The 17,265-nt window shown below is 44.8% G+C and overlaps 1 long non-coding RNA gene across 6 annotated transcripts; it reads right to left on the minus strand.

Annotated features, from left to right (window-relative positions):
* Window positions 1–12,654: 12,654 nt before the first annotated feature.
* LOC121745472 lies at window positions 12,655–14,761 on the minus strand. 6 transcript variants are annotated; one of them, XR_006038838.1, is made up of 4 exons: window positions 14,627–14,761; window positions 14,271–14,360; window positions 13,825–14,178; window positions 12,655–13,706 (listed from the first exon to the last, which is right to left on the minus strand). It is a non-coding gene; the product is annotated as an uncharacterized LOC121745472 (long non-coding RNA). The 6 variants fall into 6 exon arrangements; XR_006038835.1 differs by having other exon boundaries at window positions 13,825–14,360; XR_006038836.1 differs by having other exon boundaries at window positions 13,825–14,360; window positions 14,566–14,761.
* Between the last annotated feature and the right edge of the window lie 2,504 nt (window positions 14,762–17,265).

Genomic DNA, 17,265 nt, shown 5'->3' on the forward strand with positions numbered 1-17,265 from the left:
CTCAATCTCCTCCATACCGACGAGATATCGGATTCGCCGTGTACGGAGCACTGAAGACTCCGTTCTCGGACGACATCACCCGAACTCCCCTACCACAGAACTTCCGAACTCCGTCGATGACTTACGACGGGCTTGTGGACCCTCACGATTTCTTGGGGCGCTATCAATATAACATGGCGAACCAGGGTCTCAACGAGGTCCACATGTGCAAGTTGTTTCCCGAGCTGCTCATCGGGAACGCGAGAAGGTGGTTCGATAGCCTCCCCCAGGGCAGCATCAGATCTTACCGAGATCTAATGGATGCCTTCCACAGGAGGTTCTTTCAGAAAGCGGAAGCCCGAATCACTTCGGCTCAGCTGCTTTCCATTCGTCAAGGTCGCGACGAAAAAATCAGCGACTTTATGACAAGATTCCACAAGGAATGCCTGCAAGTAGACGATCTCAACGATCTGCTTGTCATTTCGGCATTCCAAAATGGAATCCTGCCCGGAGCTCTCTACAGGAAGCTCGTTGAGTGCGGTCCGCAGACAGCTCAGGAAATGTGGGACATTGCGGACCAGTACTCCCGGGCCGATGAGGCAGACCGTCGCAAACGGTCGTTAGACAGCTCATCGACCCGAGGAGACAGAAGGAAGCCCGATCATAGCGATCAGGGGCATCCTCGCCGGACTCCATTTGAAAGAATTCAAAGGGCTCCGGTGCAAGACAGATTGGGACCTCGTCTCAATCCCGAGAAGCCGCCCGCTCAGTTCGTACCGCTGAACAAGCCGAGAGCGGAAATTTTCGAACTGCACTCTGACCTATTCGAAAAGCCAAAGCGGATGACGAAATCAGCCGCGCGCCGACCACAGGATAGCTACTGCTCCTACCATCAAGACCACGGTCACGATACTGAGGAGTGCAGAAACTTGGCTGCAGGTATCGATGTTCTTGTGAAGGCAGGGACATTGAAAAAATACCGAAGCAAGCAGCCAAAGAAGAATAAAAAGCAGAGTGGTGCGAACTGCGCTCCTCAGGATCCGAAAAGGCAGCCGGATCCCGAAGACGATGACGAGCCGCAATATGATGGAGTAATCCAGACTATTGACGCGCTCCCTGCCGGAAAGACCAAGTCGTCCCTAAAGTCAGAACGCAGAGGCTCCAATCGAGAGGAGCCAACGCATAAAAGGCTAAAGCAGGACGAAGTGATTACGTTCTCGGCTGCTGATCCCGTCCCGGCCATCTCTCCTCACCAAGACGCCATTGTCATCCAAGCCGGAGTGGCAAACAAACTGATCCACAGGGTGTTTGTGGATACAGGAGCGTCGGTTAGCATTCTTTTTAAAGAGTGCTTCGACAAACTAGAAGTGGACCCAGCTCGGCTCAGTCCGGCTCCGCTTCCCCTGAAGAGCTTCACCCAGGAGGACACCCGCCCTGAAGGTATTATCAGCCTTCCGATCACGGTGGGGAAAGCGCCTACTAGCTCCAGTACGATGATTGAGTTTTTCGTGGTGAAAGCTCGGTCCCCGTACAACGTCATCCTGGGAAGAGACTGGCTCAACACAGTTCGGGCCGTTTGCTCCACCTATCACCTCACCATCAAGATCCCTACTAAAGGAGGGATAGCGGTCATCCGAGGTGACCAAAAGAGAGCAAAGGAATGTCTGCAAATTACGCTTAGAAGTGCCGAGCAGTCAGATCGGCACCACCAAGCATAGCAATCACAGCAGCCGGAGTCAGAGGCGATGACCGAAGTCATACCGGAGCCGAACTCGATGACAGTTCAGCTGTACGAAGACGATCCATCCAGAACGGTTAAGATCGGCTTCGCGGGAACGCCCCTACTTCGGGAAAAAACCATCCAGCTCCTCAAGGAGTATAAAGACGTCTTTGCATGGTCTCCGTTGGACATGACCGGAGTGCCCCCCGAGGTAATCACTCATCGGTTAAATATTGATCCTTCAGTCCGGCCGATAAAACAGAAGCAAAGACTCTTTGCGGCAGAACGAAGTCAAGTCATCCATGACGAAGTCCGTCAATTATTGAAGGCGGATGTGTTATTCGAAGTGAAGTATCCTTCGTGGGTGGCCAATCCTGTCATGATCAAGAAAAAGGAAGGAGGATGGCGGATGTGCATAGATTTCACCGATCTAAATAAGCACTGTCCCAAAGATTGCTATCCCCTTCCGAACATAGATAAAAAAGTAGAAGCTTTGATAGGCTTTGAAATTTTTTGTTTTCTTGATCTGTACAAAGGATACCATCAAGTTTTAATGGATGAGATTGACGCTTCAAAAACGGCCTTCATTACTGATTTCGGCATTTTCGCTTATAAAAAGATGCCATTCGGTTTAAAGAATGCCGGAGCCACTTATCAAAGGATGGTAGACAAGCTTTTTCGGCACCTGATTGGAAAGGAGGTCGAAGTGTATGTTGACGATATAGTCGTCAAAAGCAAAAGCACTTCGGAGTACGAGCACAACCTCAAGTCCACTCTCGACGTGCTCAAGAAAGCCAACCTCAAACTTAATCCCCAAAAGTGTACCTTTTTGGTAGATTCGGGAAAGTTTCTGGGGTGTTGGGTTTCAAAGGACGGACTCAAGGCAAACCCCTCAAAAGTTCAAGTCGTTCAGAACATGGCAATGCCGAAGTCCATACATGACGTGCAAAGGCTAACCGGATGTCTAGCCGCACTGAATCGATTCCTTTCCCAAGCAGCCGAAAAGCAACTGCCGTTCTTCAAGGTGTTGAAAAAGGCACCAAAGTTCGAGTGGGGAGCCGAGCAGAAAAAGGCATTTGACGAGCTCAAAAGTTATCTAGCCGAGCTTCCTACTCTCTCTGCTCCAACCGAAGCCGAAGTAATATTCTTATACTTAGCGGCATCGGATCAAACCATCAGCGCGGTGCTTGTACGAGAAGAAGGCCTAAAGCAGCTTCCCATCTACTTTACAAGCCGAGCATTAAGAGGTCCAGAAACCAGGTATCAACCTCTGGAAAAGATTGCTCTGGCATTAGTAAATGCAGCAAGGAGACTGCGGCCATACTTCTATGCTCACAAGGTATGCGTCTTAACTGATCTGCCACTTCGGCAAGTGTTGACCAAACCAGAAGCATCAGGCAGAATCGCCAAGTGGGCTATAGAGTTGGGAGAGCACACAATTGAATATCTACCTCGGAAAGCCATCAAGGGACAAGCCTTGGCAGATTTCCTTGCAGAAGCGAAGTTCGGTCAAGCAATTCCTGTTATTGCCGAACAGAAGAATTCTGCCAATGCCGAACTAGCACAGCCCTTGGAATCCGAAGTAGAGCCGCCGGACTGCTGGAGCGGATTCGTAGATGGAGCTTCAAACAAGATGGGAAGTGGAGCTGGTATTCTACTTGTCGCTCCCGACGGACACGAGGTAACCTACTCACTTCGGTTCCTATTCCCCACTACTAATAATGAAGCCGAGTACGAAGCCCTCCTGGCCGGACTCCAGCTAGCGCAAAGTCTGCTCGTCAAATCTCTCAAAGTCCATTGTGATTCACAAGTCATAGTAAATCACATGTTGGGTACAAGTGAAGCTCGTGACGAGAGAATGAAGAAGTATTTGGACAAAGCGCAAAGCATCAGCCGAAGTTTCTCCTATTTTCGGATAATCCGCATTCCCAGAGCGGAAAATAGCCGAGCAGATACCTTAAGTAAGTTGGCCTCAGATCCGAGCTCAAAGGCGGAAGAATTAATGCATCGAAGCATTGATGAAGCCGAGGTACATTCAGTATCCAGCTCGCCGAACTGGATGACGCCGATCTTGCAGTATCTGGATCAAGGACAATTGCCCGAGGATAAGAGAGAAGCTCGGAAGATCACGTGCCGAGCACTTCGGTACGAACTTCATGAAGGAGTCCTCTTTAGAAAGTCTTACCTCCAGCCGTTATTGCGGTGCGTAGGACCAGAAGAGACGGACTACATCCTCAGAGAAGTTCATGAAGGATCGTGCGGTAGCCACATCGGAGCCAGAGCTTTAGCTAAAAAAGTTCTGAGATGGGGATATTATTGGCCAACCATGGTACAAGAGGCAGTGCAGCTCGTCAAGAAGTGTACGAAGTGCCAAATTCATGCAAATGTCCCAAGGATGCCGCAGACCGATCTATACACTATGCAAAGCCCTTGGCCTTTCATGCAATGGGGCATAGACATAGTGGGACCACTTCCTCAAGCTCCTCGGCAAATGAAATTCCTTATCGTTGCCGTGGACTACTTCACGAAGTGGGTGGAGGCTGAACCATTAGCTACGATAACGAGCTCAAAGGCATTGGACTTCGTCTGGAAGAACATAGTGTGCCGATTTGGCATACCTCACATCCTCATCTCGGATAATGGGACTCAGTTCACCGACAAGACGTTCAAGAATTGGTGCCAAGAGCTGAACATTCAACAGCGGTTCACTTCGGTCTCCCATCCCCAAGCAAACGGACAAACGGAAGTAACGAACCGGATTCTGGTGAAAGGGTTAAAAGCTCGGTTAGAACAAGCCAAAGGACAATGGGTAGAAAATCTCCCTCAAGTCCTATGGTCCTATCGAACTACACCCAAAACCTCCAACGGTGAAACTCCGTATAGTCTGGTGTACGGCACTGAAGCCGTAATTCCGGTGGAGATCGGCGTACCCAGTCCCCGAACTCTAAATTTCTCCTCAGAAATGAATGACGACGGACTGAGAGCAGAACTAGATCTCGCCGAAGAAAGAAGAGAATTGGCGTGCATAAAAGCAGCCAAGTATAAGGAGCAAGTAGCCCGGTATTATAACCAAAGGGTGAAAAAGCTTCAATTTCAAGTGGGAGATCTCGTCTTGAGAAACAACGAAGTAAGCCGAGCAGAAAAGCTGGGCAAACTCGAGCCCACATGGGAGGGTCCGTATCGGGTGTCAGAAGTCCTCGGCAAAGGGTCTTATAAATTGACTCACATGTCAGGAGAACAAGTACCCCGAACATGGCACGTCTCCAACCTCAAGAAGTTCCACTTGTAAGAGACAAAGTCCGGTCAGTCTGTCTTGTGTCTAGTTCGGTCATAGGGGTACATGTTTTTATTTGTTTGTTTTTACTTGTACCTTTTACTTGTCGTTTTATAAAAAGTTTAAAGTTTTTTTCTTTCATCTTTTTCATTTTTTTCTATGTGTTTTGTCTCTATGTGCTTGTCGTCTCTTACAAATGGTACCAAGGTATATCGTTCTTTAAAGACTGATCCCCTTTTTAGATCGATTATTAAAGACTATTGTGAGTCCAAGCTTCTAAGGAGGATATAAGACCACAATTCAGCTTAACAAGCAGTCCGTCTGAAACGAACTGCAATAAGCCAACGATTGTGAGTCCAAGCTTCCAAGGAGGATACAAGACCGCAATTCAGCTTAACAAGCACTTCGTCTGAAACGAACTGCAATAAACCAACGATTGTGAGTCCAAGCTTCTCAGGAAGATACAAGACCACAATTCGGCTTAAGAAATAAGCACTTCGTCTGAAACGAACTGCAATAAGGGAAAGTCCGATCCACGCGATAAACCTCGCCGAATTAGGACGACCAAGTTCGGTCAAAGAAGTTTACCTCATAAGACCGGGGACGACCACGTCTAGTCAAAGAGGTTTACTGCATAAGACCACTTCGGTTAACTGGGAAAGTCCGATCCACGCGATAAAACTCGCCGAATTAGGACAAGGGAAAGTTCGATCCCGGCGACAAATCGCCAAATTAGAACACAAACCAAGTCCGGTCAAAGATGTTTATTTCATCAGACCAAAGACGAGTCCGGTCAAAGATGTTTATTTCATCAGACCAAAGACGAGTCCGGTCAAAGATGTTTATTTCATCAGACCAAAGACGAGTCCGGTCAAAGAAGTTTACTTCATAAGACCAAGGACCAAGTCCGGTCAAAGAAGTTTACTTCATAAGACCGAGGACAAGTACGATGAAATTTTTTCGCTAAGCTGTAAATACAGTGTTAGAAGCGAAAACAAAATTTCATTTTTCAAATCTTGTTCGGCATACAACTCCGCTACCCTACAAAATGGCGTTACGCTATTACAAAGGACTATTCTACTGTCCAGGGTTGCTGAAGTTAAGCCACCTATCTGCAAAATCCTCTGGAAGCCGAGTTCGGTTGTTCCGAGCAGATGAAGAATAAGCAAGTCGACGAGATGCTATCCTCGACCCAACGCCTCTTCCCCGAGCCCGTGAAGTCCTAACACCTCGGCGATGAAGAGTCTCTGCAATAAGCATCTGCTGATCTTGCTCGCTCATAGTCACAACTCCTCGGCGAATTTCAGTCCGTCCCTGTCTTGACGATTCCGGTTGCTCCTGAGCCCGTTCTCGTCTTGACGTTTCCGGCTGTTCCGGAGTTCGTTGTTGACTGGGAGTAGGATTTTGAACAAGGGAACCAGAGGTTTGATCTGGAGTGCGAGCATCTGTTGGCACGATATGCCGAAGGAATCTTTCTATGGAGGGGCGCCGAGAAAGAACAATGTTGTACCGAGAAGCCCAGCGCCGCAATGATTTCACAACTTGTTGGCAAGCCGAGCTCTCCAGCGCATTGTTCCTCCGGAGTACATGATATTCCTCCCACAGTTCGTCAACTCGACTCTGAACATCTGATATGGTCACTCCCCCGCGCACACGGATGTAATCCTCGTACGCAGTCCTCTCAGCAATGGTCGTATTCAGCTCGGCCTCCAGATCCTTCTTATCGGACTCTAAGTCCTTATTATCGGCCTCCAGCTTCACTAAACGAGCCAGAAGCTCGTCATTCTTCGTCTGATCGGCTATAGCTCTTTTCTCAGCTTCGTCTAAAGCCGAAGAGTACAGCCGTTTCCAGTGAAGTATCTCCATCTCCTTGAGTACAAAGCAGCTATATTAGTTCGGCAGCTGTACCGAGCAGATAGTAAAATACAACAGGAATAAAGGCGAGTACGAAAAGCTATACGAAGACAAGTGTAGAGAATTTTTCATTCACAAGGAAAATTTTTACACTAGGAGGGCTTCAAGGCCATTTTACAAGGAAGAAACTAGACTAAGAGAAGGGAGACGAAATCATACTCCACCAGCTTCGTCTCCGGCTCCTTGGTCTGGTTCAGCTTCTTTCTCCTGAGCTACCTCAGCCTCGGCCTCGCCTCCTGCCGGCCTCGCCTCCGCCTCCTGATCGGCTTCCTTCTCCGGATGCCCGGCCCGCTCGACTTCGGCCTCCAGCTCCAGCGGCTCGGCCTCACCCTCTCCGTTGTAAGTCGAAGCGGGTGAAACGGGTCCCACGGAGGCAAAGATAGCCTCCAGGTTCTCGTCCCGATCAGCTCGACAACTCCGGACTCGGTCTGCAGAAAGCAGGACCGAGGATGAAGCGAGCTCCTCAAGGAGCGGCAGATTCTGAAGCCGAGCTGCTATCTCTCGGCTGTACAGAGGCAGCACGACGTCGGCCCCCTGCTCGCCCTTATCGGCAATTAGCCTTACCAGACTACCGACAAAGGCCGAGAACTGGCTGCTCAAAAAGAGTTTCTCCGTGTAAACACGGAGAGCCTCCCCCTGGCCAGCCACGGCGGCAGCATCCCTCCGTTTCGTCTGCTCTCGCTGGATGACGAGCTGGTTTTTGGCAAACTGAGCTTCATCCTGGGCCGAAATCCTAGCAGCTCTGGCTTTCTCAAAGTTAGCCTCAGCCTGTTCGGCCCGATGACAAGCAGCCGCCAACTTCCTCTGCATCTCAGCATAGTCATTGGACGCTTTGGAGAGTTCGACGGCGACGAGCTTGGAGAGCATATCGTTCCTCTGAAAATGGATAAAGAAAAAAGTCAACAAAGGGGCCACAAAAAATACAGGAAAAAAGCAAGGCCAGAAAATCAAGAAGAGAATTCACCTCGGCGAAGTCCGTGGGCCATAAAAACGGCTCACAGATATGTTCCGAAGGAGGCGCCAAGACCACATCTTTCTCTGGCGCTCTCGGGGGCTTCTGGGCCCTCCCCTTCCCCTTTGCCGAAGTCGACTCCGGCTTCTTCGGATCCGAAGAGGTTTTTTGCCTTTTCGGAGTCCTCTCGGCATCAGACGCCGAGCTGGTGGTTTTCGGCCTCTCCGGCTCCTTGGACTCCGAAGATTTGCGGCTAGCCTTATTCAGCATGTACACTGCCAAAAAGCAAGAAAGCAAAGTCAGATTTTCTTCGTTAAAGCAGTAGAGCATAAAGATAAAGAGAAATCCTCACCCTCGGCCTCTTCGTCCGAAGACGAGATGTCGAACACGACGTCGCCCTTGACGAGCTCAGACTCCGTGTATTGTTTCCTAACTATGGGAATCTTGTTGAGCTCGCCATCGAGCTCGTCCAACGGTTCAGGCCGAGGATGACGGATAACGGACTCCGGCCCTCTCCAGGGAAAACTAGGAGCCGCGGTCCTATCATAGTAGAAGAAGCGATTTTGCCACTTCGGCCACTTCGTTTTACAAAAGGCCCTAAAGGGCTGTAAAGGGATCAAGTAAAACCAAGACCCCTTCCTCTTAAATTGAAAGAATTTAAGGATCGCCTTCAAAGACAAATCCCTTCCTAACCTACGGAGTTCGGCAGCGAAGGCCGACAAGTGCCTCCAAGAGTTCGGAGTCACTTGGCCTAAAGGAAGCTGAAAAAAATCTAGTAAATCTATAAAGGCAGAAGGGAGGGGGAAACGAAGCCCGCATTCTAAGCAGGCCTCGTACACGGTGGCGTACCCCTCCGGCGGGGAGTCAGCCCTATGATCACCGTCAGGTACCACCGCCTTCCCCCCAGGAAAAAAGTATTTTTCGGGTAGGGATATCACAGTATCCTTACTCAAAATACTATGGAAATACTCTACGGTCTTCTCCCCGGACTCTTTCCGGCCAAAAGACCCCTTATCCCCTTTCCTACCGCTACCCGACTCCGAAGAAGAAGAAGACATTTTTCTTACTTTTTGAAGGTGAAGAAAGTCTGAAGAAGCTCTTGAAAGAGGAAGAAAATTTCTCGAGAAAGAGAGAGTATAGAAGACGCAACAGCAAAGGTGTTCAAATGAGGAAGAAAGAGCATATTTATCAGATTCGGGAAAGATTTCGAGATCGTTGCGCCGTTTCGAATCCCACCTTTTCAGGATTCAACGGCCGGATTTTACTGTCGCATTTAATGCAGGCACGCGCAAGGCACGTCCCCTGACGTCAGCCTCCCCCTTACCATTATCCAGAATGCCGAAGTGACTCACCTCGCCGAAGTGATTCACTTCGCTTTTCGGGGGGGGTAGTGATGGGGTACGAACTAAACCCTAATGGCAAGCCCAATAACAGTGACGGCCCATCAGCCCAGAGCCCAAGAAAGAGTATCTGTTCGGCACCAAAGAGTTCGGCACGACCAAAGAGTTCGGACTCAGCCTACAGCTCGGTAAAAGCCGACCAGTCAAGCTCTCCTCTCAGATCGGCAAGAGCTGATCGGTAAAGTCCAGCAGTTCGGTCTCAGCATTCGACCGAACTAGGAGTTAGTGGACTCATGAAAGGCCTCCACGACCTCCGCTATACCCACGATCTATTTAGTGGTACGAAGCAGTTATTGAGCAGTTATTGCTCACCCACGATCTTGTTAGTGGGGCTGCAAACCACGACCTTAGTTCAATGTATAAATAGAACTTAGATCAGATAGAAAAGGGTTAAGCTCTCTAGAGATAAAATAGCATATAGCAAGTCTGTGTTGTAAGCTGTAATCCCAGATCAAGCAATACAATCTTGCCCTCCCTTCTTCCCGTGGACGTAGATTTACTTCAGTAAATCGAACCACGTAAATTCATTGTGTCGTAGTTTTTATTCTCTACCAGCATTTACTCACATCAGAAATTCGCGGATCCATCATTCTAGTTATGTGTTGACCTGCGCATATTCAATTGTGCGTTTGATTTTCACAGTTGACATGTTCCAACTGTCTTAACAGATTGTCATGGGCGATGGCATGCCTGAATGCGGATGTGATAGGGGGAAGATGGAGTTGCGTTGTGCAGGGAAAATGGCCGCCAACGCAGGAAGGTACTAGTTTAAATGTCCTGGCAATTTGAAACATGTTGGATCATTTCGGTGGTACGACGAGTATGTCTGGGGGATGAGAGGGAAAAGTGGCTTAGAAGACCAGGGAAAAACACGTCTGGCCAAAGAACGTAGTTCTAATGCCAACTGCAGTGCAGTAGGATATGAATGATGTGGCCATCACTGCCGCGCTTCAGACCCGCACGATTTGAAGACCTTAATCCAGCTTGGGTTCAAGGCCGTCGTGTTGGTAGTAGTAGGAATAATTATTGGCAAGCTTATGTAATCTTTCTCTTAGGCTCAAACTTAGTCAGGATCGGGGTGCACTTTTTGTTAATTATACCCATATATATGGTATATTCTCGTGATACTTTTGTATTTTGATGGATGTCATTTTGTTATGGTATGTAATATCATCGGTAGTCGATTCCGATGGGTATGAAAGGGTATACTATTTTTCTCAATTCAAAAACAACCAGTAGAGTATATTTGTCGCTCACATATCCATCCTAATCTGAATATCCATCCTAATCTGAAGTGCAAGTTGGGTGAAAAGAATTTAATGCCCTTTTTGGTGGAAAAATGTAACGATGGAGTGTCTTTTATTCTCAATTCAAATTTTCACGACTTGACTTCTGAAGTTAAAATTTTGTATGATTTAAATTATTCATATATTTAATGTGGATATGTTTAATATTCCATATATATGGAATCAAATTAAATTTTTTTAATTAACCTATTTAATTTATATATTAATTTACACTTCATGTTGGATTAATGACTAGCATAGCACTGTCAATAAACCGCTTAGCTCACACATATTTGCTTTCTTTGTATATCTTATTTTAATTAACTCATACTCTTTGATCATTAGTCACACGTTCTTCTTTTTTTCATTAATTTTATAGTGTTTACTCCACTTATATTATAAATTAAAATTGTATAAATATTTCATTAATTAGGGAGTAGTACATATTTTCTATGTATTTATTATACTTTTTATTCAAAATTTTAAACTCTTATGCTCGTGCATAGCACTGGTGTTAGTACTAGTTAAGTTGAAATGTGCAAATGCCACAAATAAAAAAACTGCTGATGATGGGAACAAAAATAGTAGGGGAAACAATTCCACATACGCGTTTACTCATAAATGGAAGGGGATACTGTATTTTGGAATTGCCGAATTTGGCGGTGTGGTGTGTTAAATACATGTTCCATCCGCAGGCGATCAGAGAGGGATTAATTGAACATTACGGCAGCGAAATGATCAAGGGAGGTAGATAACTGTCATTCAATTTAATCAGTCGATAAAACTCTATTTAAAATGTGATTTGCATTCCGGTTTTTCTCACCACTATAGCTTTTTATCATTCCATAGCAAGGAAGATGATTATTTATCCACAAGCCGCGTACCTTTACTTCGGCAACTGGACTCCCGAGATCGATGAGCTTGTTCTAGACATGATCATCAAGCTAAAGGGGGAGACTCACTGGATGCTAGATGAGTTTCCCAGTTTGTTCTATTGACGGCGCAGCGTGAAGTGGAACTAAAAACAAACATGTTGTTCTCCGAGCCGGAGCTGAAACAACGCCTCGACTTCATGAAACTTCGGTACACCACTTTCAAGGCGGTGGTGGGTAACAAGGGCGCGTCGTGGGACGTGCAAGCAGAGTTTGTGAGGGCCAACGATGAGTTATGGGAGAAGATATTGAAGGTAAAGTGACGTTTTGGTTAATTATTGTATATGTTGTTCGTAAATGATTTATTGTAACTGTGCAGAAAACTCTGTTCGCGGCTGCATATTACCACGACACGGCCCACACTTGTCAAAGCTTGCATGCTTGTACGACTTGGAAGACGTCAAGAAGGAATGGGAAGTGGTGTTGTAGTCATCTCCGACCGCATTGAGAAGATCTGTGATGATGAACCAAGTTGTTACGAAGTGGGTGGTATTGAAGGGGAGGTGAGCTCCACGTTCATGCCCCCTCCCCCGAAGGTTAGTCGTAAATTGTTTGCAGACGATGTGGAGCCACCAACCGATAGGGAGTCAACAACTGACTTTGGCATCTATTTCATTGACTTGGACGATGATGGACAGCTGCGTACGAGGTTTGAGAAAGGCAGGGCATTGCTCAAACCACCCACCCAGAAGAAAGACGCAGCTGGCCCCTCAACCCGCTCACACAACGCCAGCTCGTGTGCGTCTAACTTGCCGCTCCGTTGGTGGCCGCACATTCACAAGCGCCCGAATTTTTAACTGAAGTATTGAGGGATAAGTAGGTCCTCATCTTTGCTATGCTAGCATATTTACTAATGCCATAGCATTTTTACTCATCGTCTGGGACCTACCTTTAGGCTTATATTGAACACTCCCTCCCTCATGGTGTAATAGGTTTAGCTCCGTTGATGGTTTTAATGTATGGGGGTTAGCTGGCGTGTTTGGTTGTAATATATGGACTAGGAACCTGGCTGATATGTGTTTTGTTCATATGTTAGTGTTTGGTTGTAATATATGGACTAGGTATGTGTTTTGTTCATATGTCATTCTGTAATTTGGAGGGAGGTTTTTGAGGGCAGGGTGTTACACTATATTCAACTCTTTTTGGTGCCATCAGACATGGATGGCCATTGCTGTGTAGATCAGTATGCATTCACAATAATTTAAATACAAGCACAAATTTTTAGCATATGCATCAAGTCGTACAGTAGGAGCAGGGCTAAGTGATCGCAACTCTACAAACGCTGGAAATAGATAACATAAGTCAGGAAAGGTACAAATCCTAATACACGCTAGCTACATACTCCCTCCGTCCCACGTTACTTGAGGTGTTTCTTTTCAGCACGAGATTTAAGAAAGTTGTGTTTAGTGAATTAAATAAAGTAGAGGAGGGAATAAAGTAAGAAAAAGAAGAGAGAGTAAAATAAAATAAAATAAAGAATAAAGTAGGTGTGATTAGATGTTTTATTTTTAGCCAAAAAGAGAAATGACTTAAGTAACTTAGGACGGAGGGAGTACAAAATATGCGAGTCATACTAATTACCTTTTTGCTTCAGTGTGGCACAACAAAAAACAGTAGCAAAAAAGGCACCTAATTCATCATCAGTCTCCTTCCTAACCAGATTCTCCTCGATAAGCTTCAACAGTTATCCTAGACAAGCGCGAACAGGCATTCCCATGAATACCAAGGCGCTGTGGTTTGTCACTTAGGATGTTGCATAGTTCATACCTTTGATCGAGCGTGAGACCTTCCACAGTTTCCAGTTCGTCGAAAACATCTTGCTTAGCCTTTCCAAGATCAAATTCATAGCAGATCCTCGAGGAAATCACCTCTAAACGAGAGTTCGTCTCAACATGCAGATTTGAGAGAAACTCCATGAGGGTTGCATCAGCTCCATCGTGTTTGCGCTTCTGGCTATCTCCGGACTTGTTGGTAGAAGTTTGTTTGTCGTTGTTACCGGAGTTGTAGACTTCATTGCCCGACACCTATGACAAACGAACCACATTGTCGGCCTCTTGTCCGTCGGAGCTTGGCTGGTAATCATTTTCATTGACCTCACTACCACCTGCGACATTGGCACACATACGATTGGCCGCATCATCAACCTGTTCAGCCCCTACACCGCTAGCACGATCCTTTCCGAATATGGCCTTCAACGTTTCCCATAACAGCCATGACTTGGTTCGCATGAACTTCGCATCCTTATCAGCCTACGGAGGCACACGATTACAAAAGAAGAAAATCTACAATTACTTCACTGGTGGTAAGTTTGTACTGATCTATTGCTCAAAAACTGAGATCTAATCACCAAAGAAACATTCTGAGTACCTAGATGATTGCCTCCCATTGGTCGTCATCGCATTCAATCATGTATTTCCCATCCGAATTTGAACCCCATGCCACTTCTTGCTAGTATTTTTGTCAGGCTCGTATAGCTCCTCTTCCACGCCGTTATCTTGGAGGTGATATGGGACGTTCCTTTGAGGTCGGTATTTGGAAACTCCTTGCGCAGACTGTCCTCAATCTTGCCCAAATACCCGGCACGAAAGCCGTTGTCAGATTTCCATCCTCTAGCAAGGAGCTCAAGCATTGATGCATCCAATATTTTCTCCTCTCGTACAGTCCACATCCTCCGGGATCGATCACCTTTTCGAAATTTCCGTGGAGGAGCGCCCGTGTTTCCTGTCCAAGAACATAAATTGGAGTAAAAGGTCAAACTGATGTATAAAATACCCTACACATTTGGGGAAGAGAAGCCTAATTGGGTGACAAACCATCGGATGGTATTTCTGTCGCACGAACTCCATGACCACGTATCAGCCATGATACGTACTGCAAAGGCCACAAATTTAACCAAGACAGAACTAAACACAGCAAATTGAAAAAGTCATTGCTATATTTGGGTTAAAATTGAGCGCACACAAATGAAGACCATATCGATGAAACAAAAATCAAGCACTTGTATCACATCAAATAAAAAAACAAATCGAGATAATTGGATAAATTGAAGCACACAACCACATCTACAAAGAATGGAAAAAAACAGTCAGAATATCTAAGATTTCCTACCCATCCTAAAAAATGTATAACATGCTTGTAGGGAAAAACCCCAATAAAAGTGTAATCATACATTTGGGCTTGCATAAAACGAAATGTTTCATCCTCTAGTCTTTGGATGGGTCAAGGTCAGCAAATCTAGAGCGAAGATAACAGACCCAGAGGAATTTCGATGAGCGAAACCTATATTTGTCATAGTCGATCGGGAATAATTCAAATTACCTTGCAGTGCAGCCTCAGAGCGAAATGGGTGAGATTAGACATGTCAAACGGGCCGGGCCAACCCAGCCTAGCCCGGCCCACCAATGAAATGGAGCGGGCTTGGGCTGGGCTTAGTAGGTTAAACGGGCTCCAATTTGGCCTTTTATACAAACCCAGGCCCAGCCCGGGTGATAGGGCCTATTTCATGCATCGGTTTATGGGTGAAATACATGCTACTTGAAGAACAGCACGTAGCAATCAATGAGTCGCTCATTCTCAGAATGAGTGAATATTCCCTGACAAGATCGTTATCCAGCTGGAGACCGAATCGAGCTTATAAATAGAGGGTGTGCCACCACAAGAGAGACATACTTTACTTTACGCCTAGTTTAGTTTAGCATAGTTATCTAGCGTAGTCCAGCTCTCTAATTTAGTTTAGTTTAATTCTCTAGCTTAGTTAAATAGTTTAGTTAGAAGGGCGACCAAAGGGAGCGCTGCAGAATACTCATTTTTGTTAGCGTGACTTAAGTTTCCCGCTGAGATTCTTCTCAGTTTACCGCTTTCTTAGATTCCAAGTGTTAGCTTAGTTTAATTTCACGCTGTAATCAGTTTTTAGTTTAATCAAGTTATTTTCGTTTTAAATCCGCGCATTTACTATTCAGTTGTTTCCTGCAATTCACTTGACCCAGTAGTTAGAATTCCGTTGATCAAGCTAGCTAGCTTAAATTCTGTCTAGATTAAAACAGTAGTTAAAATCCCAAATTAAAGCGTGGCAGCAGCCAACCCCCACTGTTCACTACTCACACACTCGACACACCGACTTCCCTGCGGGATCGACCCCGAACTTGCCGCTTTACTGTTAAAGTTGTGCAAAATTGGGAGTTATAAATTACTTTGGCAAGGCGGAGAGGGAGGGCGAAAGCTAGATAGCATTGATTAAGTGGCAACGACATTTGCTAACTGATCCAATCGGTTCGGTTATCACTCCATATAACTTGATCCGCATTCTATTCGTGTTTTCGATCCCTTTCCTAGTCCCTCCACCGGGGCCCACTAAAAGCCCGGCCCAGGACCGGCAGTATCTTAATTTATACTATATATTCTTAATTCTTTGAATATATTTGTTTTTTTCATGATTATTTAGATTAATTGTTAACTACTTTTTCCTTTTGAAAATAGTGTATCTTAGAATTAATTACTTTGATTTGCATAATTGTAGAGATTAGCTCCATATAAAGTGATTGATTATATATATATATATATATATATATATATATATATATATATATATATATATATATTATGCGTTTTAATCTTACGTGTATATGTATATAGGGTAAGAAGATTAGATATTATATCTACATGGTTGCGTTAGTGTGCTAACTAATTTACAGTAATAACTAATAACTTTTAATTCTGTATATTAAAATTATCAACAAAGACATAATTATATCAATACAACATGTAAATTTAAATATCAATACAAAGACGTAATTTATCAACACAAGAAAGATTGATAATTTTTTGTCTTTGTGTTGATATTTTTAACATACAAAATTTATATTTACTTATTAGTTATTACTGTAAAAAGTTAGTATTTGATCACACACCTATCTCTACATATTCATATCTTTTGTATTAATTATTACTGCATTGCATTTTAGTATTTTGTATATTTTAAAGATAATCATAGATTTATTAATAATATTATGCAAAAACAATCAATTAATTCAATTACTTAACCTAAATCAACACTTATAACAAATTGATTTCCAATTACATTTGATTTACATAATTGTAGATATTAATCCTTAGTTGATTTGTATAATAATAGATAGTAGTTACAATTGATTTATTACTATTTACAATAGTTCCATAATAGTAGTATATCATAACTTCTAAGTCCTAATTTGTGGTAATAGTTGGATTATAGAGGTAAAACTAATTTATATGCGTATAATTAGTTGATTGGTTCCATAATTATATTACTCCATACCATATCATAGTTTCATAATTGTTTTTTTTTTTCATAATTCATAATTGACTATGCATGCAAATGTAGTATAATTCTATCACAATTATTTAGCAAACTAGGACCGGTCCAGCCCGGCCTGGCCCACTTACCAGCTGAGCCTAGGCTCGGGCTGGGCTCATTGTTTATACCAAAACCCAGGCCCGACCCGCTCCAAACATGGGCCTGAGTCGGGCTGGGCCTAAATGTCATCGAGCTGGGCCGGCCCGGCCCATTTGACACCTCTAGGTGAGATGTCAATTAAATGTTGCAACCTCTAATTGAACTGGTGGGAAACTCTGTTCTGTGAATTTTTGATATGTGTTTTTTTGCTACTACGTTGGGAGATGAAAATTTCAAATGCTTTTGAGGTAACTTTGGAAATTTGGTCATGATGGGGCGTCGCTTAATTACGCGTGGAGTAAATGTATTTCCAAAACCGCATCCTTATCATAAAAGGTGAACAACATTAAACTACTTCCATCGGTAACATTGGAAGC

The sequence above is a fragment of the Salvia splendens genome, chromosome 8 (genome assembly GCF_004379255.2).
Source record: "Salvia splendens isolate huo1 chromosome 8, SspV2, whole genome shotgun sequence".
NCBI lineage: Eukaryota > Viridiplantae > Streptophyta > Magnoliopsida > Lamiales > Lamiaceae > Salvia > Salvia splendens.